The sequence below is a fragment of the Rhinoderma darwinii genome, chromosome 8 (assembly GCF_050947455.1).
Source record: "Rhinoderma darwinii isolate aRhiDar2 chromosome 8, aRhiDar2.hap1, whole genome shotgun sequence".
Classification (NCBI taxonomy): domain Eukaryota; kingdom Metazoa; phylum Chordata; class Amphibia; order Anura; family Rhinodermatidae; genus Rhinoderma; species Rhinoderma darwinii.
The window spans coordinates 96,897,006-96,924,915 of NC_134694.1; the positions used below are offsets into that span (position 1 = coordinate 96,897,006).

Here is a 27,910-nt window from a genome sequence, read left to right on the forward strand (position 1 = left end):
GACGCGGGCATCTTTTTACGCGCCATCTTTTGACAGCAACACGCAAAATGACACCTCGTCTGAACAGAACATCGTCAAACCCATTGCAAGCAATGGCCAGATGTTTGCAGGCGTAATGGAGCCGTCTTTTCAGGCGTAATTCAAGGCGTTAAACGCGTCTGGCACAGAACTGTAAAAAAAAAAAAAAATCCAGATATAGTTGATCAAATTCCTTGAACCTAATGGATCCTTGACCAGATTATGAGATATTATCAATAATAAAAATTTTGAAAATTTACGTGTAGGGAACACCGCGGAAGACCAAAATAAAATGCTATGACAAAATACACGATCACTTTGGTGTTTTATTAGAGGAACCTTCTAGTTGGTTCTGTCTAGATTATCTTGTTCTGTCCAAACCTAACAGATTATCCGAATTTCTGGACGATCAGATGCCAAATTAAAAGAATTTAGAATATATTTACATGAGGGTCTTTAATTCTAATGGAGAACTACCCAGAATAGGTTATTTGGTCCTGAGCGACCGGTCTGTAAGTCCTTGCTATAAAGTGGAGTTTAACAACTCTACTTTTTGGTTTTACTTTTTAGCAATTTGTTTAACTTTGGCTGGTAAAACACGTCTTCTATACGTTGCTGCGTTCTATGGGCCTGTATAAACACTGGTCGCTTGTACAGATTTATTTCATGACTGCCTAAAAATGTATTCTGGGAAAGATTGTATTTTATGGCTGCCCCCAAATGCAGAAAGAGGGAGCGAGAGACTGTGTAATTTGATCTGTTCTTGAAAGCTTTGCTGAGGGTAGCATGCTGCAGACATAAGCTGTGTCAATAGGAACTCTATTCAGTCTGAGCAAACAGCCTCGTGACCCATGTTTGATTGGCAGCCTGTCTAAGGGAGGGCCTTTCTTTAGAAAGAGCTCACATTTTGGCGGCACTTCTGACTGATTTCCTGACTGCTTACTTATTTTCGTCTTCTCGGACTGTGCTCGCTCGTATTTCTCGCTTTAGTGGGCGATCGCTGGGAATACGGCACGTTTTGAGTTTGCAGAAGATGGTGGTTTCTTTCTGTTCATGCTAATCCCTGGAAAATGCTGCTTTGGCTAATGAGAGGTTTCCAGTCGGAGAAGAGAATGAGGTACGGGCTCACTTTACACCTCCGGTTGCCAGGATTGTGTGGGATATAGGACTGGAAGTGCGCGTGTTAGAGTTGTAAGGGAAAATATATGAATTGTAAAGAGATTACATGTGGGTATGTGCGCCCCTTGTACTGCAAACTGCTCACACCTCACCTTTTCTACAACGCACATTCATAAACTTTATACTGCTGGGATGCACCGCTGTGGGAGCGGCTCTGCAGCAAGATGCCCCTCTGCGTGCCCATAGTTATGTACGATATAATGTATCAACCTGCTATTGCTAGGGGTCGAGTAATGGCACTAAAGTGTGTGAAACTATGACATTCAGAAGTTAGTAACTATTCTACTGGAGTATTGCAAACCATAGATATGATTTTATATCTATTCTACGTGTGATTGTATGGGGTATTTTAGCCAGCAAACGAGTACTTCATTTTTTTTATTTTTTTTTATAAAGTCACGCACACAATTAAAGCACAGGTATTCAGTATAGTATAATACTTCACATGCTATTGTGCAAATTAAAGAAATCCTACGCACCAAAAAGTTCACCAATTACTGATGATCCTGTGAATTATAAAGCCACTGTCCCTTTAAAAGGATTGTGTGCACTTCTTTATTCTTATATGACTTTGTATATAACTTATGCTGCAACACACGCAACTATAATCAGTGTAACAAAAAGTAAAATGTCATAGCGGTCGGTGTTAAATGGCGCAGTTTATAAACGCCAATTCTTCATTTAACCGAGATATGCACTGATATTTTTAGTAACAGTATAAAGGGTGGTGTAGTGGTGTGTGTGTGTCTTGCTCAGGGTGTTGAGTACATCTGTGTAGAGTACCTAGGTATCATGAACCTGTTCAGTGCATGGAGAATGAGGCTATTGTGTGTGGGCAGGGGAAGAGGGGGTTAATGAGAATGTGCTGCTGTGTACAGGGGTGAGGTGCTGGGAGAAGCTGCCTGATTGTATGTTTACTGTTGTGTAGAAGTGAGTCTGCAGGAGGAAGTGCTGGGATCGTGTGTGTGTGTGTGTGTGTGCGTTCACGGTCGGTTGTCTGGGAGGCCTGAATTGGGATACTGCTTCTCACTACTGTTTTGTGTTATAATATTGTTAGATACCTGTACATTATATACTTGTATCTATCACACACACACACACACACACACACACACACACACACACACACACGTGCAAAATGTTAAATTGTGATATTTTTTTTTTTCTCCAGTAAACGCTATTATTTATCTGTTCATTATATAACTATTTAACTTTATAGTATATAATTTGTTGCAATATTTAATTCTGTGTGGAAATTCCGAAGCATTTAACGTAGCAGCAAAGCAAATTAGATTTTGAAAATCTCATGCCAACGCTGTGGAAAAACAATACAGCGACAACATTAATCATTTGACCTGCGGAGCGGAATTTCAAGCCAACAGCATATCAATTTATGCTGCGTTTGCGTTGCTTTTCTGTTGAGCGTTTTTCCCAATTAAATTCAATAGGGATGCAAAACCTGCAACAAATAGCCAAGTGTTGCGACTTCTGTGGTGGAAGCAAGGCAATTCTGCCACAAAAATCGCAACTTAGAAAAAAAAAGTTTATACTTAACTCAAGAACACCCTTCTTCCTCCAGTCCAGCCTCCTGGAATGACGTTTCATCCCATGTGACCGCTGTAGCCAATCACAACCTGCAGCTGTCACATGGGCTGCAGCACCATTCAGGGAGGCCGGACTGGACATCAAAGGAGGGCCGAGTCACCATAACTACGGCTGGGGTAAATATGAAGTTTTCATTTTTATTTTTTATTTTTTTTTCTGCCCGAAAAAAGCAAGTTTTTTTCCTGACGGAATGTGCTGTGAGTTCCAGGTTGGATACGCTGTGTAGTTTTAGGCAGCGTATCCGACCCACGGTAACTCCAGGGAGGCTGAGATGACTTGGAAACGCATGACTCTTTAATTTTTTATTTTTTTTTCAATAGGTGGGAGTCCTAAAAGTAGAATCCCCACCTGTCAGATATTTATGGCATATACTTTTAATATGCCATAAATATCCGAGATGGAAATACCTCTTTAAATTTTGTGGCCCTTGTGAGCAATACAATCTGACAAAGTGATTAATATGGTCATAGTATAGGTATAGCAGCAGGTTTGAGAACCCGAAGATATGGAGTTGACAAATATAGCCTATGGCTTAGAATATAAGCAAAGTTTACAGCTGGTATAGAATATAGTCAACTGGTTCATTACTACCTGTATTAATGGAGACCTGAGCCAGGTTTTCACAAATATCTCCTGTTTCATATCATTGAGCTCCAGTACAGTACAGATTGACTGGACAAGACAGAATATTGTGACCACTCATCTGGGTGAGACCGTGAATCATCCAGTGACTCATGTAGATGGTTATTTGGTTTTTAGACCTCTGGATTTAGCAAGTTATTGTGAATGACGGTTTTGTAGATTGTTTAATATATCCATGTTCTGCTACTGGATTAAAAAGAGCAACTGAAGAAAAAGTATATTCATTGGCATCTGTAGAAATAGCAATGTATCCTTTACTTCATATTATAATTTTACATTGGAAATCTGAACCCTTGGAAAGCACCAGGGCAGAGCACTGTAAATATGTTTAATATATAGAGGCAGCAATAAACATTCTGGTCAGATGGCTCTCGAATTCTGGTACTCTCCAGTTATGTGGCACATTTGCATTGCGGCCCAGGTGCTTTAAATTAAGAGGTTGTCCCAAGATTAAATGTAATCCCCAAACAGCAGGTGTTAACATGCTGATCGGTGGGGGTCTGGCCGCTGGAACCACCACCACCACCAATCACGAGAACGGGGGTCCCATTGCTCTGAATGAATAGAGCGGCTGGTCGCGCATGCGCCCTACTGCTCTATTCATTCTCTATGGCACAGCTGAGTACAGTGCTCCTCTGGCAATCTCTGCCAGCCCTATAGACCGTGAATGGAGCAGCAGGGCGCATGCGCGACCTGCCGCTCCATTCATTCGAAGGAACGAGACCCCCATTCTCGTGACCGGTCTTAACACCTATCCTATAGGTAAGGGATAACATTTAATCTTGGGGCAACCCTTTTAAATCTTTCCGAATATACATCGAAGTACATCAGTCATGTATCATTATAGTACTTCTTACTATAATATTTCCCTATATTCTAAAAATGTAATCTCGTTAAGAATGGAAGTTACTATATCTTACAAGAATGGTATTGGTGTGTGTCTCCTGCTATATGGCTTATTAATGGTTATTTATTGATGGAGAACATCCCCAAGGACCATCTGCTTCTTCAGTTAGCATAAGATGAGAGAACTTTTACCATCAAGTCATACATTTTGTGGGGGCCTTGTAGGGAGAGGGCCCAGTCTTGGTTGGTCTTTTCTCCTTTGCAGTTGGGTGGTAAAAACCTGTGAAGGACTGCCTTCTTGATGGGCACTGCAATTGGCATAGGGTAATGGAAAGGAAAAGGGAGGGCAAACAAGGTCAAAGTAAAGTTTATACTGTCAGCAGAGGCAACACTGTCAGCAGAGGCATGTGATGTGCATTATTTGGCAGAGAAAGCATTAGAACCTGGTGAATTAATTGAATACTTTGTTGTGCATATCACATAGTGTTACAAGATACCCGCAGAGTGCAAACAAATTCATCTAGTGCTAACCGTGATCTAACAGGGGACATTGCTGCCTGTAGGTTGTGGATTGTTAAATGTAATTTAAACTGATTTCTTAGAAAAGGTCAGTGTAAAACTCAAAGAAATGTGACATTTGTGGCTAATTTTATAATCTGCTTTAAAGAAACAGGTTGATGTGAAACATAAATCCAAGCTTTTCTTGGAATTGCAAAGCAAGATGTAATTGTACGCTGCAGAAAATAACTTCATGTCTTGCTGTCTGACCATTTGCTTAATTGATCTGATTTAATCAATGTGTAACCGGAAATATTTTTGATCTATGTGATTCCACTGATTTTCTTATTCTGAGATTGAGCAGTGACAGATTATAGTCTAGACCATGTCAAGTATCTATATTAATGTGGTGCCCTTGAGGGAGAGACTGAGAGGTCAAGTCTAGAACAAGGTACAGACAGCTGATTGCTGCCAACGATGTTTCCTCAGCAGCAATATGAGAAGTGGGGCATCTTGTATCTTCGCTATAATGAGTCTGGCATGTGTGGTTCAAATCAGATTAACCTTCCCCATCCTATTTCCTTTTTGCTGAGGAAAGGTTGCAGGTCTAACAATTATGGCAAAGAGCTGTCTGTGGCGACTAGTTATATTTGTTAGAATTCTCCATTCCAATACGGGAAAAAATACTTTTATTGAAACACTTGCCATTTTTATTTTTTTTAGGAGAGAATGGATTGACAAAAATATTTACCAGTTCCTCCAGCATAGTGTAGATATTATGTTGGTTGATCCAGAATTATTAAAATTGTATTACTGCTTTTAAGAATTTGTAAAATTAATGGGGCTGTCCCATCAGGGCAAACTCTGTCCATATGTCCTATTAGGGCATATGGATGATGTCAGAGGGGTGTCCCCAGCGCGAGTCCACCTCTATAAGCCAGAGCCGCTAACAAGCCGCAACTCACTCTGGTACACTTAGGTCTTCGACACTGTATATTACATGGACAGCCATGCATTTGAATAGCCGTGCAGAGAAAATGATCAGCCAATGGCAAATTTTCCCAGCAATATCTTGGGCTCTGTTTTACACTTGCGTTAGTCGTAGTGTCATTGCTTTTTTTAGGTAATATTCTACGCAGGAAAAGTGGATACCTGATAGAAACCCAACTGACCCATTATTCATGAATAGGGTTAAGAAAATCATGGATCCTGTAAAGACGGAAGCCATGACTGGAAGATAGAGAGATATTATTATTATTGAAAGATCTAGCGATCAGTCCAGCAGGTCACGATAAGGTTCCAGTCATCTGGGGCCAAACATTTAATTCATGCAAACATCAATCGTGAAGGTGCTTGTGTTAAGTATTAAAACAATGTGGAGTGCAATGCTTGATCATGAGAGCCCTTGGAGATATGTAAAATTAGTGTCTTGGGTAATAAAGTCAGAATTTATATATACAAAAAAGATTTTTAGAAATTTCATTTAGCAAAAACATCAAGTTTATAGTTCTACAGATAATAGCATGGATACATCTTAGGACTGGAAAATAAAATTGGTATGTGTGTACAATTTGTTTCCATCAGTCATTTCATGCTCAAGAGCCCTCGTCCTTTCAAGGCCTGCCAGCCAAAGATGTAGGAGAAAATTGGAAAACTCAATAGGCTTGAGCAGTCATTCGAATTACTTTATCAGTGCAGTCACGGATGTCATGTCACCAAAACTTTCAGCATTGTTGCTTTTTCAATTGGGTTTTGTCCAGATTTACTATATGTGGTTTCTCTATTCCCAGAGTACTGAGCACACCCCACTTTAATATTTGTTCCATTTCATCAAATCTAATAAAGATGTCTGAACACCTTTTTGTTAAAGATCTTTTTTTTATATGAGCTGATTTCAAGGGACCTTGAGAACCAAGTAACACTCGTGCCCCAAGTGACAACTGCAATGTGTTAATAGGAGGCCTTAAAGAGGCTCTGTCACCAGATTATAAATGCCCCATCTCCTACATAATCTGATCGGCGCTGTAATGTAGATAACAGCAGTGGTTTTTATTTTGAAAAACTGTAATTTTTGAGCAACTTATGAACAATTTTAGATTTATGCTAATTAGTTTCTTAATGCCCAACTGGGCGTGTTTTTACGTTTTACCAACTTGGCGTTGTACAGAAAAGTGTATGACAATGACCAATCAGCATCATACACTTCTCATTGTTCCAGCCCAGCTTCTTTCACTGCACAATCACACTGTGGAACAATGAGTAGTGTATGACGCTGATTGGTCACTGATTGGTCAGCCTCATATACTTCTCTTCACAACGCCCTGTTGGTAAAAAGTAAAAACACGCCCAGCTTGGCATTAAGAAACGAATTGGCATAAATCTAAAATTGCTCATAAGTTGCTCAAAAATGATTGTTTTTCAAAATAAAAACCACTGCTGTTATCTACATTACAGCGCTGATCAAATTATGTAGGAGATAGGGCACTTCTAATCTGGTGACAGAGCCTCTTTAAACTATTTTGGTTGTAATCACTGTACAAATATTGCCCACGTAAACCGAACTGAAATTAACACCGGAGAGCTGGGTTTACACACTATGGTAATGTTCTGTTTGCATTTTACCTTTTTTTGTTAGGTTGTTTTTGAAGGATAAGAGAGGGGTGGTCATTTGGAAAGGAGTCTGGGTACTAATGGGAATTTTAAACTTCTCCCACCTTTGGTGGAATTAAATTAATACATGTCACTTTTATAAATAGTTTTTTATGGTTTCTTGTACTATTTAAAATGCCTAAAGTGCCATGTTAAAATGAGTTGGTGATCACAATGCTATTGTCAGCAAGTATTTAGAATATTCTAAATGATTAACACGATAGAAGCATGCAATATTACAAGAGTGCTGAGTGGGTTATTTCGCTGATAAACAGCCCTAGGCAAACACACAAGTTTATTTTTTTAGCAAATGGTCCTAATAACACATTTTAAGATCTTACATCGATCTGCGAACCTGATTCTGACCACCACACAGGGATTATTGAGTCGAGGTGCCCTTGTGTAACATGGAAGATTTTCTAAACAAAACTGAATAGCCCAATTGTTACACTTGAGGAGGGTTTAATGGTTGACTAGACAAGTGGCAAAAAAACCTGTAAAAAGTCTTTACCCTGTAAGGTACATAAACTGAAGAGTACTGCATTAGAGCACCAGACTGAAATGTTAGAGGAATTACAGTGCAGAACATAGTTGGAAAAGCTATTGCAAATCTTCTGTAAAGAGAAATCCCTATTAGCTGTGGTTGTGTATGAAAGAATGTAAGGTATGCGATGAAAGAATGCAGAGTCGGAACTATGACAATTGAATGTGGAATCCGGCAGTGCAAGTAGGGCTGTATCTAGGCACTTCCTAATACTTTATGGGAGTTCCTCTATAATCTGCAGAAAACCTTAAAGCGTACCTAACTTTTCAGATGTCTTTTCAGAATAAACTGTCAAATGTGTGTACATGAGGAATAACACTATTTTTGGCCATTATGACGTGTATAAGGCACTATTGTACACAAATGCAAATTTGGGGTAGATACACTCTCTAGTGTACTCACACAATCCCCCCCCCCCCCTCCCTTATTCTGGCTAGTGCCAGGAGAAGGAGGGGGTTGAATCTTCAAACCTCCTACACTGTGTGCCGCCATTGTCTGAGCGACTGCACAGTGTAGGAGGATTAGATACAGTGATCAGCAGACCGTATAACACGAACATAACTTACCTGCTCCTGCTGCCTCCGCTCCTATTCCTTGCTCCTTCGCTTCCTTGAACATATGGCTGGAAGCCGCGGCCGGAAGTCGTCATCTTACTGTCCAGCAGTGGCTTCCGCTCCACAAGAAAATGGCGCCGGATTTCGCTCTGCGAACGAGCTTGGTTTTTGTCTGTGTGGGAGCGGCGCGTACGCGGTGACTGGAATGGCTCCCATTCGCTATGGGGTTGTATGTGCCGTATTCCATCTCTGTATGTGTCGTTAATCAACACATACAGAGATGGAAAAAAAATGGCAGCCCCATATAGAAGTAAAAAGTAGAACAAAGTAAAAAGTGGAACACAAGAATATAAATAAATAAAATTTATGTTATCATATTAAAAGCAATATGATAAAAAAAAAATAATAATTTCATGACACCTTCCTGTTAAGGAGGGAATATATACTTTAGATCTATACTGCTGCTACCAAGAATCCCCTGACATGATTTGGCAGTATAATTTTAGAGGGACAGAGATTCTATTTTCCTTTTTTTTATTTTTAAAAATTTCCTCTGCACTGAAACAATTCACCATTGGTCTCAACAATTCATGCACACTGTGTGGCTTTGTCAGAAGTGAGCTGAACATTTCTATTGTGTAGACTGATCACACAGGGTTCCAGAACCATAAAGATGCCTAAAATCCTAAAACTTTGGAGTGAGGCCTGTCTGTGATCCTGTGATTTTGTTTAATGCCCACCAGTCAAAACTGATTTATTTTGAAGTGAAATTAGAAATTTAATTTTAATATGAAAATGAATCTTCATAGTCTATTGCACATGGATATGTCACCTCAGAAGAGCTCAATGGTCCCCAGGCTACTATTGGGCATTGCTACTGTACAGAGATGCTGTATACGTATCACACACGTTCACAAAGCCAATCTATTCATAACTTGTACCTCTAAGTATATTGAAGTTTAGGTGTATATAAATGATAAACTGCTCCTCCACGCAGCCGCTACAAAATAATTTGCCCCTGATGTAAATGACAAGGATGAAAATGTTTTAGAATATCATCTAAAAATTCTAGTAAATCCAGAAACTCCTTGCAACATAACCTGAGGGGTGGGAGGAAGTAGCATTCTTACCTCTACAAGACTAACTCCTGTTCTTGCTTCCATATACGATTAAAAATGCATTTGAGAATAACCTAAAATAAATAATTACTACGAAGATCCGCCTAAAAGGTCATGTTACACCAATGCAATATTTTCATAGGCAAATCCGAGATAGCATTTTGCATAAAATTGTATGAATTTACGAAAATGTAATGGAGTATTTGTTTATTGGAATATGAGGTGGGAGAAGTAGGGGTGGGGCAAGATGGAAAATACCCCACAGGGATGGCACAGCGAAAAATGAAATGAAGCAGGAGTAATATTGCCAAAACTTGATATTTTACTTTCAATTAAAATGATATACCATTCTTGCCAGTGTCAATGGTGCCCACGGCCACAAACAATATTTCCAATTCTTTCCATTTTGGGAGGCACAAACTTAGTTAGGGCTCAGGCTGGCAAGATGGCTGGCTTGTTCTGTATGATCGTCAGACACCGGGTAAAGGGCACCCTTCCTTGATACATGGGATATCTGTTTGGGCATAGTAGGACTCAAGATGGTGGCTGCCCTTTGCGTTATTTCAGGCCTATTGACCCTTGAGACGGCTGTCTGCTCTGTAAAAGTCTCGGCCAGCCTCAAAATGGACGGACTCTCAACCCTTAGTATTTCACTAGTGCTTGGCACTTACCGGTACACCTTTCTTAATGTCTTTGGTCGTGTCTCACACTCACGTGCTCTTCATTGTAATCTGTACGGTGTGGCCACACACACACACACACACACACACACCACCTCTGCTCACTCTTCAGGACCGGTCGTTGCCCCATGCCCAACGCAGGCTCCTCCATTCCAGCTCCTCACTGTCGGTCTCTCTCTCTCCACTTCCCCACGTGCAGCAACGTCTCGCTCTCTTTTGGTAACACAGAGCTCAAGTGATGACAACTTCCTCCCTAATTTAAAAACACAAACAGAAAAAATGGGACATAAATATCAAAACCACAAGAAAGGCCATACTCACTAGGTAGGTGGGTGGGTGAAAACCCGTTCCCATCAGGACGCAGACGGGTCAAAGAATGCTGCAGAAGGAGTGTACATTAAATAGTGATAGCCCCTCCCACTAGTCTTGAGGGGAGTGGCGGACTAAGTGCTCAAAGGTGTGTGATAAATGAGTGTCAGTGTAGTGCTAGGGTGTGAATGGATGGTAAAAAATAAATATGTATGTATGAAAGTGTCAGAACTGTGTAATAATGTAATAAAAATAAATAAATAAAATAAATGTGATGAATAGGGGTCAGTGCTGTGAATAGTACATGGGGTGTCAGTACTATGTGTAATACGTGGAGGGATAATGTGCTGGTCGTCAGGCATGGCGTATCTTGCCGAATAACAGCCTATTTGTAACGCCGCTAGTGTTAGCTAAAGCGGGCTGCTCTGCATTCCAACAACTTCCTCCCAACACTAAACACTGTTTGGCGCACTCACCACGGTTTTATGCTCTGAGCTCCGTGCCCCAGGGGTGATGGAGCACGCTGTTGCATCTGCCATCACCCTATTATAAAGCGTACATGCAGCCTTAAAATGGCATCTGGGTTGTACTTACCAGCGCCCTAAATTTACATGTGAACAAGCCAAGAACTTTGCTTTACCTTATCAAAATGGTGAATAAATACAACAGGATGCAATATGTACAGGACATTTTTAGTGGCCGGCTTAACAAGCAAAAATATATATTCACTTGTCTCCTCGTTCAAGATTTTTTTTATGTAAGCTAATTTGCAGGTTGGTTGCCCATCTAAAGAGATGTTACTGAACCTCAAAGTCCACCAGGGTCCTATAGTGAGTGGACACTGATGGTAAAGGCTCTACAACCTTAGGCATTATTCACACATACGTGTGCGTTTTGCGCGCTGCAGTTCCGTGTGTCATCAGTGAATGCTGCGTGATTTTCACGCATATGCCATCCTTATGACACGCGGTTTTGATGTTTAGAAAAAAATTAAGGAAGTGCTTTTATTTTTGCCTTCATTTCTTTATCTACTGTTCTGCGAATCACGAAAGTGCTTCCGTGTGCTGCGCGTGATTTTCAATGGGTGCGTGTTGCGCAAAAAACGGCCAAGTATAAAATGTGCGTTTTTATGCAGCGGACATACGCTGCGTGAAAATCACGGACTGTCTGAACGGCCCCTTTGACCAACACAGGTCCGTGCAACGCGCGTGATTTTCACGTGCGTATCACGGACGTGAAACTCTTTCGTGCGAATAAGGCCTTATTCACACGAACGTCTCCTTTTTGTGCACGCAAATGTTCCGTGTGGCATCAGTATGTGGTGCGTGCCTGCGTGATTTCCACGCATATGGCAACGTGAAGACACGGTTTTTATGTTTACAAACATAAAAGCAGGAGGTGCTTCTCGTTTCATTCTTTTATTTTACTACTGTAACGCGAATCGCACGGGGAAGTGCTTCCGTGTGCCGTGCCGGATTTTCACGCACCCATTGACTTCAATGGGTGCGTGATGCGCGAAAAATGGCTAAGTATAGGACATGTTGTGAGTTTTACACAGCGCACATACGCTGCGTGAAAATCAGACTGTCTGAACTTACATAGGTCCGTGCGAATCGCGTAGCACGGACGTAATATACGTTCGTGTGTATAAGGCCTTAGTGCATGGTTCCATATTTAGAGCAATCCCTAAAATTCATGCTTCGTTATAATCTACATAAAAGTTGAGTAAGGGTCTTTTTACACTGGCCAATATGAGCCGTAACAATGAGCGCCGATCAACGAGAGCTCGTTGATCGGTGCTCGTTTGCTCCTTCATACGGAGCTATAATCCGTAGTGTATAGGGAAGAACGATCAATACTACGATCGCTCGCCCCCATGCGTTTCCATTGTGTCAGCAGCACATCTCCCTGTTTACACTGGAAGATGTGCTGCCGACAACTTTAATAATTTCTGGTGCATAATCGATACATTCAGCCGATAATTGAGTGTTTTGCTTGTTCATCGGCTGATCACTGCCCTGTTTACACAGGGAAATTATTGGGAAAGAGCATTCATATGAACGCCCGTTTGCCCGCTCATTGGCCTGTGTAAAAGGGCATCAACTTTGTAAATACATTGTATGAATTATCCTTAGTACCAATTCTGAGTTACAGCCAGTATTATTGTGTAGGGCTGCATTCGCAATGCTGCTAGTTCCTATTGGAAACTATTGACAATCTTTTCGTAAGACAAGCACCCCTAACAGCTTAGCAGAGCTCTTACAATGCGGTGGGACTGTTCCCTTTCATTACATTACTAAACAGGACCCTAGTATGAACCGCATATTTCCCAGAATGCAAATCACTAGCACAAGGTTTGTACAGACATTGTGAAAAAGGAATGCTGGGAGATTTCAGCACTGAAGCCTTCGGCATTTTGAATTGCTCTGGACTATAAATACAGGATGTAACTCGGGATCAATGCAAGACTTTACAATACTTTAACGTCTCTCTTTTTCAGGAATAATTTCCACTTTAGAAGAAAATCAAACTGACCATAAAGGCAGACAATTCATGTCAAGTTTTGTATGGTAGTGTATGTGACATGGACAATATACATGCCATGCACTACTTGGTATACAGAGCATGCTCAGGATATGTAGAGGGGAGAAATAAGTTAACATTCTCAGCTTTCCCTTATTTTGCAGCCGTTAGTACTTACTGCTGACAGGTGGATCTGTCAGCAGGCACATTAGTCTACTAGGCGCAAAAGGGACTGACAGCAGAAAAAAAGTGTATAGAACTGAAATACCTATTTTAGAAGTGATCTATACCACAGAGACCACTTTGAACTCCTATTCAATGTCCCAGGAGAGCTTACAAACTAATTTTATCTCCATAAGGCAAAAACCTATCAGAGCAAATTGACCTACCAGTAGGTTGTCTGTATTGCGGAAGGAGCTACAAACTTACAAAGCCCGTGCAGTATGGATGTGACCAGTAATCAAACCCAAGGTCGTAGTTCTGTAAGGGTTTCTGGAGCGGACTTACTATATTTGTAAATTGTCCAACTGCACAGGGGCCCAGTATACAATGGGGCCCACTCATACGTTAAAATAAAAATGTTAGTGATTTCTATGGCAAGATACTAGACTTATGGTTTCCATTGCTCACATGAACTGGTGGATGGGAAAACTAGTGAGCTTTTTCTTTCATTCTCATTACATGATCCGTTAGAAAACACTGGGCCCACATACTATTCCAACACTCTATCTGTCTGCCCCTGAAGAAAGAGCTCATTATGGAGTCCCCATGTTAACAATTTATTTCAATCTTTTCTGTATCACATTTATATTACACTAGAGAGTATCTGACCGAGTTGCGTGTGACAGCTTGGTTAGGATGTGAGACACAGTGAATGTTCGCTTGGCCCAGAACGTGTATGTGATTGCCGTACACCTGAAGGGAATTGGTGTGACTCACGTGTATAGTCTCATGTTTCTGAATAATGCCTTTGGCGCAAGTTTTATTTGGACAAGCAAAAACATTACATAGCGGCAAGTAACATTTGACACCCATAATTTTTAATTTTAGATGTCAGAGATAATAATTACATTGAAACCTGGTAGCATTTTTTTTTAAAGAGAGAACAGGTGAGGTTTTCTATGCCGTACAAAGGACTGCAGCGGTTTCTTGATGTGTAGGGGTTTTCGCTAAGAATGATGAGTCTTTTCTTACAGAACAAGTACCTTCCAACAAGATTCAGATGTGATATCATCTGTCCATGAGATTTGTTTTAATCTTTTGCCAAACCTTTGATTTGGAGTTATTTTGGCCTTTGTATAAAAGCAAGGAAATGCACTCCGGCACAGTGCTAAATCCATGTGGGTTACTTTAATTTTTTCCTTAGGAGACTCATCAGAGAATGACCTATTGTTTAAATCATGTTTTTATGTTAACCAAACAAAAAATTCTTAGAAAATGAACAAAACCAAACATTTTTTTTGATGTCCTTCTCTATATTCCAATTTGAAAAAAAAGACTCCTTTAGAGGTGATTTTATTAACCTGAATAATTGTGTGGTCAATAGAAAGAATAGATTGTAAAGTCCTTACAAAGAACTAGCACATAAAGAACCAGGGGACATTGATTGCGTGTGGAGGAAAAGTTTCAGACATCAATATAGGAAAGGGTTCTTTACAGTTAGAGTAGTCTAACTATGCAATGCCTTACACCAAGAGGTGGTAATGGCAGATATGTCGGCATTTAAAAAAGGCTAGATGATTATTTACTGACAAATGAAATTGAGGGTTATAACTAATTTAGTAATGAAAGATGTGTTATGTATTGGAAAAGGTTGAACTTGATGAACCTGCGTCTATTTTTTTTTCAACCTATATAACTAGACAGCCAATCAGTTCATGCATTTCAGCAATACAGGGGTTTTACCAATAAAATGCTCATGAGTGACTGGATCTTCCAGCCAATTAACTGCAAGCAGATCTGGACTGTCTGTGGCATTGTAGGTAGTGACTGGTTTCAAGATTTGGTTTCGGTGTTAAATCTTGCAGTTTTCATACTAGCCACTGTGCCTCACAATAGACGGACCCTTCCTGTTCTGTATAGATCACTTCTCAGCAGTCATCTCATTATCGCAGAATTACAATGAGAGGTAACATATATAGCTAATACAGGATCCACCATTGACAATAGGTGATGGACACAGCTCCCCTCCTATCCCTGCACAATAGAAACAAAAATTATATTTCACTATCTGGTTTTAATTCGTAAAATATAGGCGCTATATTTCCTTTTTTAAAACCCCAAACTTGGATAGGGGAGAATGGACTCTGAGCTGATCAAAGTGAATGCGCTGCTGGAAATATTGTGCAAGTATCAGCTGTTAATACCTGAACATTGTGCGGGCATTGATACAGTGGGGCCGATTTATCAATACTGTCACAGGTACAAATTCCTTCATATAACCTGTACAATAGCAATGAAGTCCCTACGGTGCCATATTACGAAAATATAACCATTGTTGATTCTCCAATTAAGATGTGACTACATTTAAATTCAATATCCCGCTCCACCCATACCCTACGGGCATAGGTCCAGGAAGCTGTAATATAGCGAGCTGTTTAGTAGGTTCCTCACATTAGAGATGGTGGTTTTCTATCACTGATTGGTAAAAATAGCAAAATAAACCTGGGGCCAGAAACTGGTGAAAATTATAACCGAAATCTACGTCTGCGTATAGCTGGCAGAAATCTCCCTTTTATGGTGTGTGAAACGCTAGTCTTAGTAAATGTACCCCTATGTCTCTGTCCGCGTTGACTGGATTTTGTGTTTGCCAATGATTAAATCAGTGCTGGTAACTCCAAAAGCAGAAGGGAGTGTCACAAACTATGGCGTAGGGCAGACTAAGAAGCTGACTATTAATTTAGAGAAATGCAGAGGGTACCGTGAATCGGCTGATCCGCAGTAGAAACGCTAAAAAGTAGGACACCAGGTACTTTAACTGTACGTACCCCATATTATGGAAGCCTTTTATGGAAAACCGGAGGGTCGCTTTAATAAATTGGGCCCATTTTGTGTTTTTTTTTTTTGTTTTTTTTTTAATCTTTATTACTTTGTGCAAAACAAATTATACGTTATTTAATATTTTCTTCGTTTTAACCTCTATAGTAGGACAAGTGAAACAGATTTCTATTTTTTTTTTTTCCCCTTCCAGACCTTGCTTCATCATTCTAAATCACTGTAGATATCAGATGTGTCCATTTTGGAGACGTCCATGCTGATGCCGCAATGTTCTGTGTTATCGCATCTAATCTAATGTTACTCTTCTCACATTGCACTATTTAGTTCTCATTCCTTTTTTCCCTGAGCTTTTAGTGCTTTTTGTCTTGTTTTTGTCCTAGTGCCAGCGCATTTAACATTCCCCTTGTCCACGTCTCTGGTCTGAGCTCGATTGCTGTTGATATGTACCTTACAAAGGAATGTATTTACACCGTACAATGTAGATGTACTTAGGTGTAAGATACACTGTGGAAGGTGTCGGTAACACAGAAAGCCTGGACAATAGCGCAATTTTCTAGAAATAGTGCACTAACTACATGCAGATTTAGAATCTTCACTTTTACTAGTTACTAGTAGGGATGTCACGATACCAGAATTTGGACTTCGATACCGATACTTAGTTTAGTATTGCGATTTCGATACTTTGCCAACAGTAATAAAAAAAAAAAAAAGTTCTTCCGTTTTCTGATGTGAGAAGCGTGGTGTGATTACTATTAATGTGAAGCACATTCAAAATTCATCAACCCCATCATGTTTCTCAGGCATAATGGGTTAATGTGTAAGGTACATGATGGGGTAAATTACTATTGTGAGGAACATGGAGTTTAAATTCATCACACCTCGCGCCTCACATTAATAAGTGATGGAAAGCTGTTTTTATTTTATTTTTTTACAGCATACACCTCATAAATGATGCAAAAAAATTGTTGTGCAGGTTATTACGGCCGCGCCAATACTGAATGTGTGTGTATTTTATGTATTGAGACTTATTTTAATGTCTATTGCAAAAAAAGGTGTGTGTTTTTATTTTATTTAACATTACTTTTGTTTTTACTTTTTTATTTTTAAACTTTAATGTACTGGCATATATCTAGATACCGAAGTATGCCCTAACAACAAGAAATATGGTAGGACAGCCCTGGGGTCCTTCAATGGACCCTGGGCTGTCTGCCCATATATGGTATGTCCCTAAATCACATCACAGAGATTCCTGGGATGCGATCCAAGGGGCATCCCCTCACCCCCCCCCTCTCACTTCCTCTTGAATGCTGCAGTCAGCTTTGATCGCAGCACTCAGGAGAATAGCGGTGGAGATGAGGTTTCTCTGATCTCCGCCGTTATAGAGCGGTGCTGCGGCTCTGTAATACAGCCACTGCCCCGCTCCTGACCGTAAGTACGCGCGCTGTCAGCATGAGGTGATGCGGCCAGTGCTGCAGTAATGAGCAGCGTTTCGGGCACTGAGGACAGAACATGGGGGTGTTTTGCCATGCGACCGCCATGTTCTGTCTTCAGTGCCGCTGCTCATTAGTGCAGCGCCGGCTGTATTGCGTCATCCTGACCGCGCGCACTTGTTAGGACTCAGGAGCGGGGCAATGGCTGTATTACACAGCCGCAGCCCCGCTCTCATACATTCATTTGTTACAATACTGAGGTGTGTGGCCGCGCAGCTAAGTATCGAAATACATGAAATAGCGGTATCGAACCGTTTGGGGATGCAGAGTATTGAAACCGTATCAGAGTTTCAATGTATCGTGCATGCCTAGTTACTAGTCAGCTGCCCAAATCTATTTGGGTTTTGCCTAGTAACACTGCTCTCAGAACATATTTATTAGAGTCTAAAGTAATTTGTAATGAAACCTTACAATGGGTTTAGAAAGAGGAGGTTGCTTGTTTAGGACATTCATCTTTTACCTGCAGCGAAGAGCGTCACTCTGGAGCACCTGCATTTCACAGCCTTTTGATTTCAATAAGAACTGTGTAATACTTAATTTTACCTGCGGTGGTGCTGTAGGGATATTGAGCACTTATTACTGTGCTTTCCCACAGATTACAGCTGATCACAGGGATTCAAAGCAGTGGGACAACCTGTGATCAATTTATCATCAGAGGACCTTTCTAACAAAGTCATTGAAGTGGTTTGCCTGCTTTGAACAAAGTAATGTTTCAAATTTAGATTTGAAGATTTCTCCCAGGAAAAACCAACTATTGTCTAATATAACCATACATGCAAAATTGAGCATAATTTTTTATTTTATTTGCTCACCCATTTCAGATATGCTTCATTGATACTGAACACATTTAAACATACTTTATCTATCCCTACATCATCTGAGGTCCAAGAAGACTGTGATCCAGACCCTACAACTGTAATTCGTAACTGAATTATGCATTGTATAGGTATTTAACTTCCTAAGGGAGTAGGAAGATGAAATACTATAATTCTATTAATGTCAACTACATGGAAATAAATTGCATGCAGTACTTGGGGATTGGTCTGTAGTATGTCTAAGAAACAATTACCCGTCATAGATAATTGTCATACTGGAGTCTGGAACAGGGATTCCGCTCAAGGAGTAGCCACTGACATCACTGTCCATATATGGACCGTAAACGCTGTGCTCGGCGAAGCACTTAATGGTAAAGTAGCGCTGTGCCCGGGGAGTCCTCTGCTCCTCTGCTATGAACTAATTCTGAAGTAGGGAGCTGATGGTTCCCTACTTCAGAATTAGTGGCTACTCCTTGAGCGGAATCCCAGTTGCCGATCTGGCCGGAGATTCCGCTCCCAGAGGAAACCCCTGAGGTCACTGTCCATATATGGACATTGACGTCAGGGGCTCCTACTGGAGCTGAATCCCCAACCGTGGTGGGCAACGGGGATTCCGCACAAGGAGTAGCCACTGACGTCCCTGTCCATATATGGACAGTGACATCAGGGCTTCCCTCTAGGAGCTGAATCCCCGGCCTATGCTCTGGCTAGGGGTTCCGCTCCTAGAGGGGAGTCCCAATGGCGCTATCTTCAAGGGCGTTGTGGCACTATCTACATGGCCAATGTGGCACTATATAGGGGTACTATCTACAAGGGACTCTGTGGCGCTTTGTACATGGGCACTGGCACTAGATGCAGCTAAGGGGGCATTATGCTGCATTGGGGAATTTGTTTGGGCATTATAATGCATGGGGGCATCTGTGTTTGCTATATACTGTATGGGGGTATTATACAGTATGGTGGCAGCTAGAGGGCATTATACTGTGTGGGGGCAGCTATTTGGTATTCTACAGTCTGGGAGGCACCATGGGAGTATGATACTGTGTGGGCTGAATCGGGTGTTTATGGGCGGGAATTTGGAGGGATTAGAGGCGTGGCTTAAATTTTTATATTGTTTCTTTTGTGAAACTGGAAAGTTTAAGGAGTGTTTTTTGGCCCTAAATGTCCGACACTTTTTATCAATTTTCCACACGTGGTGATTTAACGGCCATAACTTTTTATTTTATTTGGACTACAAAAAAAAATTCTGCATGGTTTTTGCTAGCAACACATAGGGATGTTTTTTCATATATTTTCTATAGTAATGTTTACTTTTATTAGGAATAAACTGTACTAAAATTTTTTTTATATATATCTATAGTGTTCTTAATATATATCACTTTTTATTTCTATTTGCAAATTCACACTACATATTATATACGACCAAAACCATTCTAATACTTTATTCTAAAGTCTAGGGAGAACAGGTGAGTTATGGCGATGGTGTAGGCTGATGCGGGCATAGTGTGTGTGTGTTTTTATTTTTTACTTTATTTGTAGTTTTTGTAAAAAAAATTAACTTTTTGTATAGATTCTCTTCCCCCCCCCCCCCTCATGAGGCCCTAAAAGTTCTCACGCCCCTGGGGTGACATCAATCGATGGCAGAGCTGATCTGATTGTAAACGTACAGAAACTTTAAAACCGTCGCTGTACATTTATAATGACACAGGTTTAAAACCCAGCACCACGCATCATACATTTACGGCACGATGTCCTTCTTGTTAGAAGGGTCCCCCTACAATAAGCCCATCACAGAAGACTCCGTCATAGACACGTCTCTCCTCCCAGGAGTCAACCTAATGCAAATAGTAGTAAGAATTTAAAGACATGTATTTGCTTCATATTAGCCTGTCCAGTGTTGGGGGTCCATTTCCATATACCCAAGGCAAGGCCCTGTTCAGAGTATTTTGCAGGCAGAAAAAATTTGCCTCCAAATTCCTTCAGGAAATTTTTACCTGCCTGCACTCTCTTGCTGCGGTTTTTCGTTGCGGTTTTTGGGCATGGCCATTGAGCACCGCGGACAAAAAATGGTGTGAAAAACGTCTTGTCTGCCTCCCATTGATTTCAATGGGAGGTCAGAGACTGAACCCTGGGAAGAAAGAGCATGTCGCTTTTTTCCCCCCGCAAACTGCTATATGCGTTAGCGGGTAAAAACGCCTCTGCCTTCCATTGAAATCAATGGGAGGCAGTTAAGGGCAACTTTTGGCGCTGATTCTGACGCGGTTTCCGCATCAAAATTAGGGCCAAAAAAAACAGTGTTAACGGGGTTGGACTGTGGCACAACTTTTTTGGGCCCTGCCTTGCAAACATGGTGCATAAAAGAGACTGAAGGACAGCCTAATTATTTACAAGAAGACTGACAATAACCTTCACAAGTGATCAACTTGAGGCTGTGTGTGCAGAACATGTTTCCCTAGTGGGTGCCACAGGTGCAAAAAATGTAAATTCTGCCAACTATGTATTTACATGGGCTAAACATTACAGGTTTCAGTGTGTTACTTGTGTTTGCTTTGCTGTTTGTTGCCTATAATTTTTTTTTACCTCTAACTATATAATGGAGGAATTTATCAATGGCTAAATGCGAGTATTAGGCTGGGTTCACACGACCTATTTTCAGGCGTAAACGAGGCGTATTATGCCTCGCTTTACGCCTGAAAATACGGCTCCAATACGTCGGCAAGCATCTGTCCATTCATTTGAATGGGTTTTTCCAATGTACTGTGCCGACGACCTGTAATTTACGCGTTGTCGTTTGACAGCTGTCAAACGACGACGCGTAAAATGACTGCCTCGTCAAAGAAGTGCAGGACACTTCTTTGGATGTAATTTGAGCCGTTTTTTTCATTGAATTCAATGAACAGCTCTAAATTACGGCCGTCAATGACGCCTCGCAAAATGCGAGGACGAGCAATTACGTCTGAAATTATGGAGCTGTTTTCTCCTGAAAACAGCTCCGTAATTTCAGACGTAAAAGCAGTTTACGTGTGCACATACCCTTATGTTGTAAAAAAAATCTCAAATTATGGGGCATGCCATATTTGAGCAGTCATTTTTTGACTTTGTTTTACGTCAACTTTACCTGGGTTTTTAAAAGTGGGTGGGGCTTAGTACCAGGAGCGGGGCTACCAGTGCCTGGCAAATTCACAGAAACTGGCGTAAGTTATTGTGGAAATTGACACCAGCTCGTAGCACCTCTTAATATATAGCGTACTGGAGTAAAATGCATGCAATTTATTAAGATAAATTCCCTCAATATGTCTTGTTGCTGTCAATCATCTTAGCAGGAGGATTCTAATTAATGATAAAAATTACAGCTATTAAAGTATATAACCTAGCGCAAAAGAGGACCGTGCTGTCGTCCATAGTAACACCGCTCTAAATTAGAAAACTAAGAGACCTCTGGTCGGTTTAGGGAGCACCAGTGTGCAGTCGTTTTAATGAAGATTTTATATGGGTTAAAGCACAACATTAAAAACGTATTTTGACACCCCCCCCCCCCCCCACATTCCATTTCTACCCCTGGAAAGGAAAATTCCATTCTGTTATGGACCTGTATTATCCTGACTAACATGAGTGGAAATGAAATGAAACTGCTGCATTTTCTACATTGACTATCAACTCTTTTATCTTTTGACCTTTTTATATTTTTAGAAAAACATCCATTTTGTATCATTTTAAAGCCGCGGGATGAATGCCGATGCAAATCTGAGCATATCGGCATGAGTTTGACTTTCACAGTACTGCATGGGATATGTAGACCGATCCATTAGTTTACAGTATAAGTATATTGAATACTGAATAGTGCTTTGTAAGGGTATGTTCACACGGCGGGGGTCCGTAACGGCTGAAATGACGGGGATGTTTCAGCCTGAAAACCTCCCCGTAATTTCAGCCGTACCGGCATGTGCAGGCGCTTGAACGCCGCGTCAATTACGGCCGTAATTAGCGCTGCTATTCATTGGAGTCAATGAATAGCGGCTCCAATTACGGCCAAAGAAGTGACAGGTCACTTCTTCTACGCGGGCGTCAATTTACGTGCCGTCATTTGACAGCGGCGCGTAAATATACGCCTCGTGTGAACAGACAAACGTCTGCCCATTGCTTTCAATGGGCAGATGTTTGTCAGCGCTATTGAGGCGCTATTTTCGGGCGTAATTCGGGGCAAAAACGCCCGATTTACGTCCGTAAATAGGCCGTGTGAACATACCCTAAGAAAGGACCAGCAGTTTGTCTGTTAGTTTTATCCTTCTTACATGAACTGCGAAGCCCGGGATTGTTTCAGAAGAAGGCGCCCCACTTACCGCAGCTTGCACAGACTTATTTCAGAAGCTCCATTCATTCTCGAGTGCGAATATCCGTGTTTTATAGCATCGTAGGTGGAACGGCTTGGCAGATTAGCACATTCACACCTATAGGAATGAGTTTGGATTTACTGAGCATTCCCTTTTTTTTTTTTTTTTTTTTTTTTTTTTAACTTATAGATACAACTCATCATTCTAGTAAATTCTATTCCCTTCGTGTAAGGCCTCGTTTACACGAACGTATTATACGCGCGTGCGACGTGCGTGCTTTGCACGCATGTCGTACGCACCTATATTAGTCAATGGGGCTGTTTAGACGATGCGTGAATTGCGCTCAGCGCGTGTGCGCAGAAAAAAAACTCACGACATGTTCTATAATCGTGCGTTTTTCGCGCACTCACGCACCCATTGAAGTCAATGGGTGCGTGAAAACCACGCATGCCGCACGGAAGCACTTCCGTGCGAACTGCGTGATTCGGGCAAGAGCTGTCAAACTCCTGAATGTAAACAGAAAAGCACCACGTGCTTTTCTGTTTACAAACATCCAAACGGAGTGTCAAATTCGAGATGAGCGCACCGAACTTCACCGGGTTCGGCCAAACTCGTTTTGACCGAAACCGGTAAAAAATGTTCGGGTACGCGACGTCAGGAGACAGTCACTGTCCACGGTGCTGAAAGCGTTAAACTGGTTCAGCACCATGGACAGTGACTTCCGCTCCGAAAATCCATGAACCTGTAAAAAAAAAAAGACGTTCTGACTTACCGATAACTCCGGTCCGACCTCCCGGGATGACCGTTCAGTCCAAATGACAGCTGCAGCCAATCACAGGCCAAGCACAGGCTGCAGCCAATCACAGGCTGCAGCGGTCTCATGGACTGCGGCGTCATCCTGGGAGGTGGGGCCGGATGACAAGAGAGGGACGCGTCACCAAGGCAACGGCCGGGAGACCGGACTGGAGGAAGCAGGCAGTTCATGGTAAGTCTGAACGTCTTTTTTTATTCACAGGTTGGTGTATATTGTGATCGGCATTCACTGTCGAGGGTGCTGAAAGAGTTACTGCCGATCAGTTAGCTCTTTCAGCACCTTGGACAGTGACGGGCCTCGACTACCTCATCTCTATGATGGCGGCTGCGTGAAAATCACGCAGCCGCGCATCATGACACACGGAGCTGTCAAATGCCTTTTGCGCGTTTAAAACGCAACAAGGCTGCGTATACGCAGTGCATACGCCATACAAACGCGCGCAAAACGCAGCGTTTTTTGCGCGCGCAAAACGCACACGCTCGTGTAAATGAGGCCTAACACCTGTCTTTTTATATGAAGTTGTTGAGCTATCCATTAAATGTATTTAAAATAATGTGAAATATACTTGTATTACATTTTCTGCAGAAGATCCTGGGTAAAAAAAGGTATTGGAGAGCCCCTTACGTTTTTTGGGAACTAATGAAATGGAGAGATAATAGTGCCCAAGTAATGCCATTCACTACCGAAATACTGCAGAGCAGTACACCGGGTCTGAATAATAGCCTAGACTAGTCATGAAAAGGTAATGAGGCTCATAACCCAATAATAACCTATGGGTGACAATGCCACTGATAGACATAGCACAACCTCTGTTTAAAATATACTTCGGGAGCTTTTCATGGCGTGTACGTAAAAGGTAGGCAAAAAACGTGATGTGAATGGTGCCTTTACGGTGCTTTACTTAGAATGTTGTGTCAGATTTCCGGTTAAGGCAGGTTTCAACAGGTCGGATACGCTGTGTAAAACTGCGCAGTGTATCCAGCCTCGAACCCGCAGTACATTCCGTCCAAAAAAAACGCACCACGTTGTGGTGCAGTTCTTCGGGTGGAGTTTCTGCTGTGTAAAGCAGTAGTAGAAGCAAAAGTTCATACATACACCGGCCGTGGTGATTGTGACACATCCCTCCTTTGACGCCCAGTCCGGTGTCCTTGGATGACACTGCAGCACGTGTGACCGCTGCGGAAAACTGCACATAAAAAATATAGAAAGTTTCATACTTAAGTAGCCATGGCGACGCGTCCCTCCGCCGTCCTGCAGCCCGGTCTCCTGGGATGAAACGTCATCCGAGGAGGCCGGATTGGAGGAAGAAACGGAGTTCTGTGTAAGTAAAAGTGTTTTTTTTTAGTTGCGATTTTTGCAGCACATAATTCCGTTTTGGAAATTCCAGAGCGGGGGAATCCGGCCTAAATGAAATCTCTGTAAGCACAACCGTTCGGGAAATTGCTGGTACTTCTTCTGCCATGTACCTATGTCAGAAGATCGTCGTCTACTGGATTTTTCCTTCAAGAGACAGGGCTGTAGGAATTGTCATGTCACCTATCTCCGCTCTCCTGAATGGCTGGGAGGGCTGACAGCTGGCAGGACGTATGTTTAAAACTAGTTTTCATCCCCCTGATCAGTACTTTGGGGTGAGTAGCAAGAACAATGGCTTCCAACTAGTTTGGTGCTGTCCGTGCATTATGTAATACCTGTAAAGGTGCCTGCCCTGGAAATAATTCTCCTTTAGGGGTATGTTCACACGGCTTATTTTACTTGGACGGTCTTAAACACAGTAAATGAGATCTACGCCAGTTATGAGCCACCATAGATTCACGCTAACATTTGCACCATTTTCTGTCTCGTAATAATAAATATGTTGGAAAGTTGTTGGCCATGCCCCTTACCAGGTTAACTCTGCCCGATTATGAAAACTGGGGAGTGGCGCGAGGTCGGAAATTTTAGCACAGATATAGCGTGTGCAAAATTAGTGGGGTGTTTTTTTTTTTTTTTGTTTTTTTTGGGGGTGTATTGGGAGCCATTTGGTTATTTTGACCGTTAATCTTTTGCGGTCTTTGACTTAAAAAAAAAAAAAATTATCCTGTATTTAAAAGTCTGCGAAGCAGATGTTTCCTCCTAGACTATCGGCGATGACTACTTTTGATGTGCATATTGAAACTACTTGTTCTATATTTAGTCTTCTGCCTGCAACATATATTTTTTTTAATGATAAAAATGCTTGCATAATGGCTCGGTGCCACTGCACATTGGATTATGATTATGAAATCTCTGTAGAGTTAGGGTAAGGCCACAGGTAGCATCCCCCCCCCCCCCCCCAGCCAGATGAGACGCGGTGGTGATGCAGCTGGAAACCACACTGACATACGGTATAATCGCAAATACGGCTTTCAAAATGATTGGAAATGAGTGCGCGGTTTTAGGTAAAACCGCTAATTACCTGCCAAATTGCACGGCCATTAACAATCAATTGGAGTTTTTGGACTCGTCTTGGCCACCTTGGTTAACTCCTTAACGCCGAAGGACGGATATATCCGTCCTCTGCAGCTGCTAGTTCGCGCAGGAGGACGGATATATCCGTCCTGTGATGGCGCGGGTACTGCCACTGAATAGCTCTTATGTCTTTTTCATTTTGCATTTTAGAGATGTATAAATACTGGTGAATGTATTTACATGATATTCTCCTGTGCTTAAGGGGGAGTTCACACTGAGGTTTTTTTTTTTTTACGTGGAAATCGTGCCAAAAAACGGCCGAAAATGCCTCCCATTGATTTCAATGGGAGCCTGAGGAGTTTTTTTCCCGTGAGCGGAAAAACTGGCTTGTGGGGAAAAAGGGACATGCCCTATCTTTGGGCGTTTACGCCTCTGAACTCCCATTGATATCAATGGGAGGCAGAGAAATTGTATTTCGCAATGGCCGCGGGCGAAAATCTGCGTACAGGCAGAGGAAAAGCTGCCTCAAAATTCCAAATGGAATTTTGAGGCAGATTTTCCTCCTGCAAAGAAAGCCTAAGGGTGAGTTCACACTGAGTTTATGTTCACACGGAGTATTTTGCCGAGTTTTTTGACGCGGAAACCGCGTCGCAAAACTCGGCAAAAACGGCCCGAGAACGCCTCCCATTGATTTCAATGGGAGGTGTCGGCGTCTTTTTCCCGCGAGCAGTAAAACTGCCTCGCGGGAAAAAGAAGCGACATGCCCGATCTTCGGGCGCTTCCGCCTCTGACCTCCCATTGACTTCAATGGGAGGCAGAGAAAGCGTATTTCGCGCTGTTTTATGCCCGCGGTTCTCAATGGCCGCGGGCGAAAAACGGCGCGAAAATCGGCGTGCAGGGAGAGGAAAATCTGCCCCAAAGTTCCAAACGGAATTTTGAGGCAGATATTCCTCCCCCAAAATACTACGTGTGAACATAGCCTTAGACTTTTTTTTTTGTTACGTACTAGTCTTTTATAAACATAGAAGAGATATATAGATATATAGAGTTTGGAAATGGGAACAATAACTGTAAAATAATAAATGCGTATCAAAAGGTTATAAAAGTCAAACTTTTTATTTAGATAGACAACACGTCCTAATGTAGCCCTTTTAAAAAATAAAAAATAAATCCTTGTAATGTGTGGGAGCTCCATTCCAAGCATTGCAGCAGAATGAGATAATGTGGATCCAGGTGTTCTGTAATTCTTGTCTTCCCTTTAACTAAACTCAGTCGGTAAAGACTGTAAAATGGAGCACCATAAAATTCCTATTTAACCGGGTTTATAATGCTGTTCATCCTGAGCCTTCTGGTTCACGAACATAGTATCAAAAACTGCAGATCGGCCACAAACCCTGTGACCTATAGATGGAACATTATGGACTCTGTGTTGTTGTACAGGTTCTGTTCCGTAGAACATTTGATATTTGAACCTATAGAAAAAAACAGGTTGTGTTTTTAAACATTTGAGTTGTTGCACATGTAATATCTCCGGATTATCGTGGTGAATAGTCTGTTATCCGTTGTGTTGTAGACGACAGTGTCACGACACACCCCAAAATGGCGTTTTGCCTTTTAAGTTCCTGTTCTTCCCAGATCTTGGTGTCAGAGGAGCCAGAAGGCACTACACATTTATTATAATATTTTTTCCCGAAGGCGTCTAATCATTAAGACGAGCACATTAGACAGTGATCTTGAAACTTTCCTCCAGTGCTCTTAGGACTCCGTCTTAACACAAGTACAGCTTCTCTCTGACACATTGGCGCAGCCGGTGCCAAGAGCCCATGAATACTCTGAGCAGAATTGTGTAACCTTGCATAAAACACATCATT

The 27,910-nt window shown here is 41.7% G+C and overlaps 1 protein-coding gene across 4 annotated transcripts in view; it reads left to right on the forward strand.

Annotated features, from left to right (window-relative positions):
- Positions 1–27,910, forward strand: part of MBNL3 (muscleblind like splicing regulator 3) — a 118,069-nt gene that overhangs the window by 17,950 nt on the left and 72,209 nt on the right. The window contains exon 1 of one of the 4 annotated variants that reach the window (XM_075835955.1): positions 957–1,135. The exons of the other annotated variants lie outside the window; for them this stretch is intronic. The gene's annotated coding sequence lies outside the window, so the exon portion shown is untranslated. Of the gene's footprint in view, positions 1–956; positions 1,136–27,910 lie in introns of those variants that run through there. 4 annotated transcript variants of the gene reach the window in all.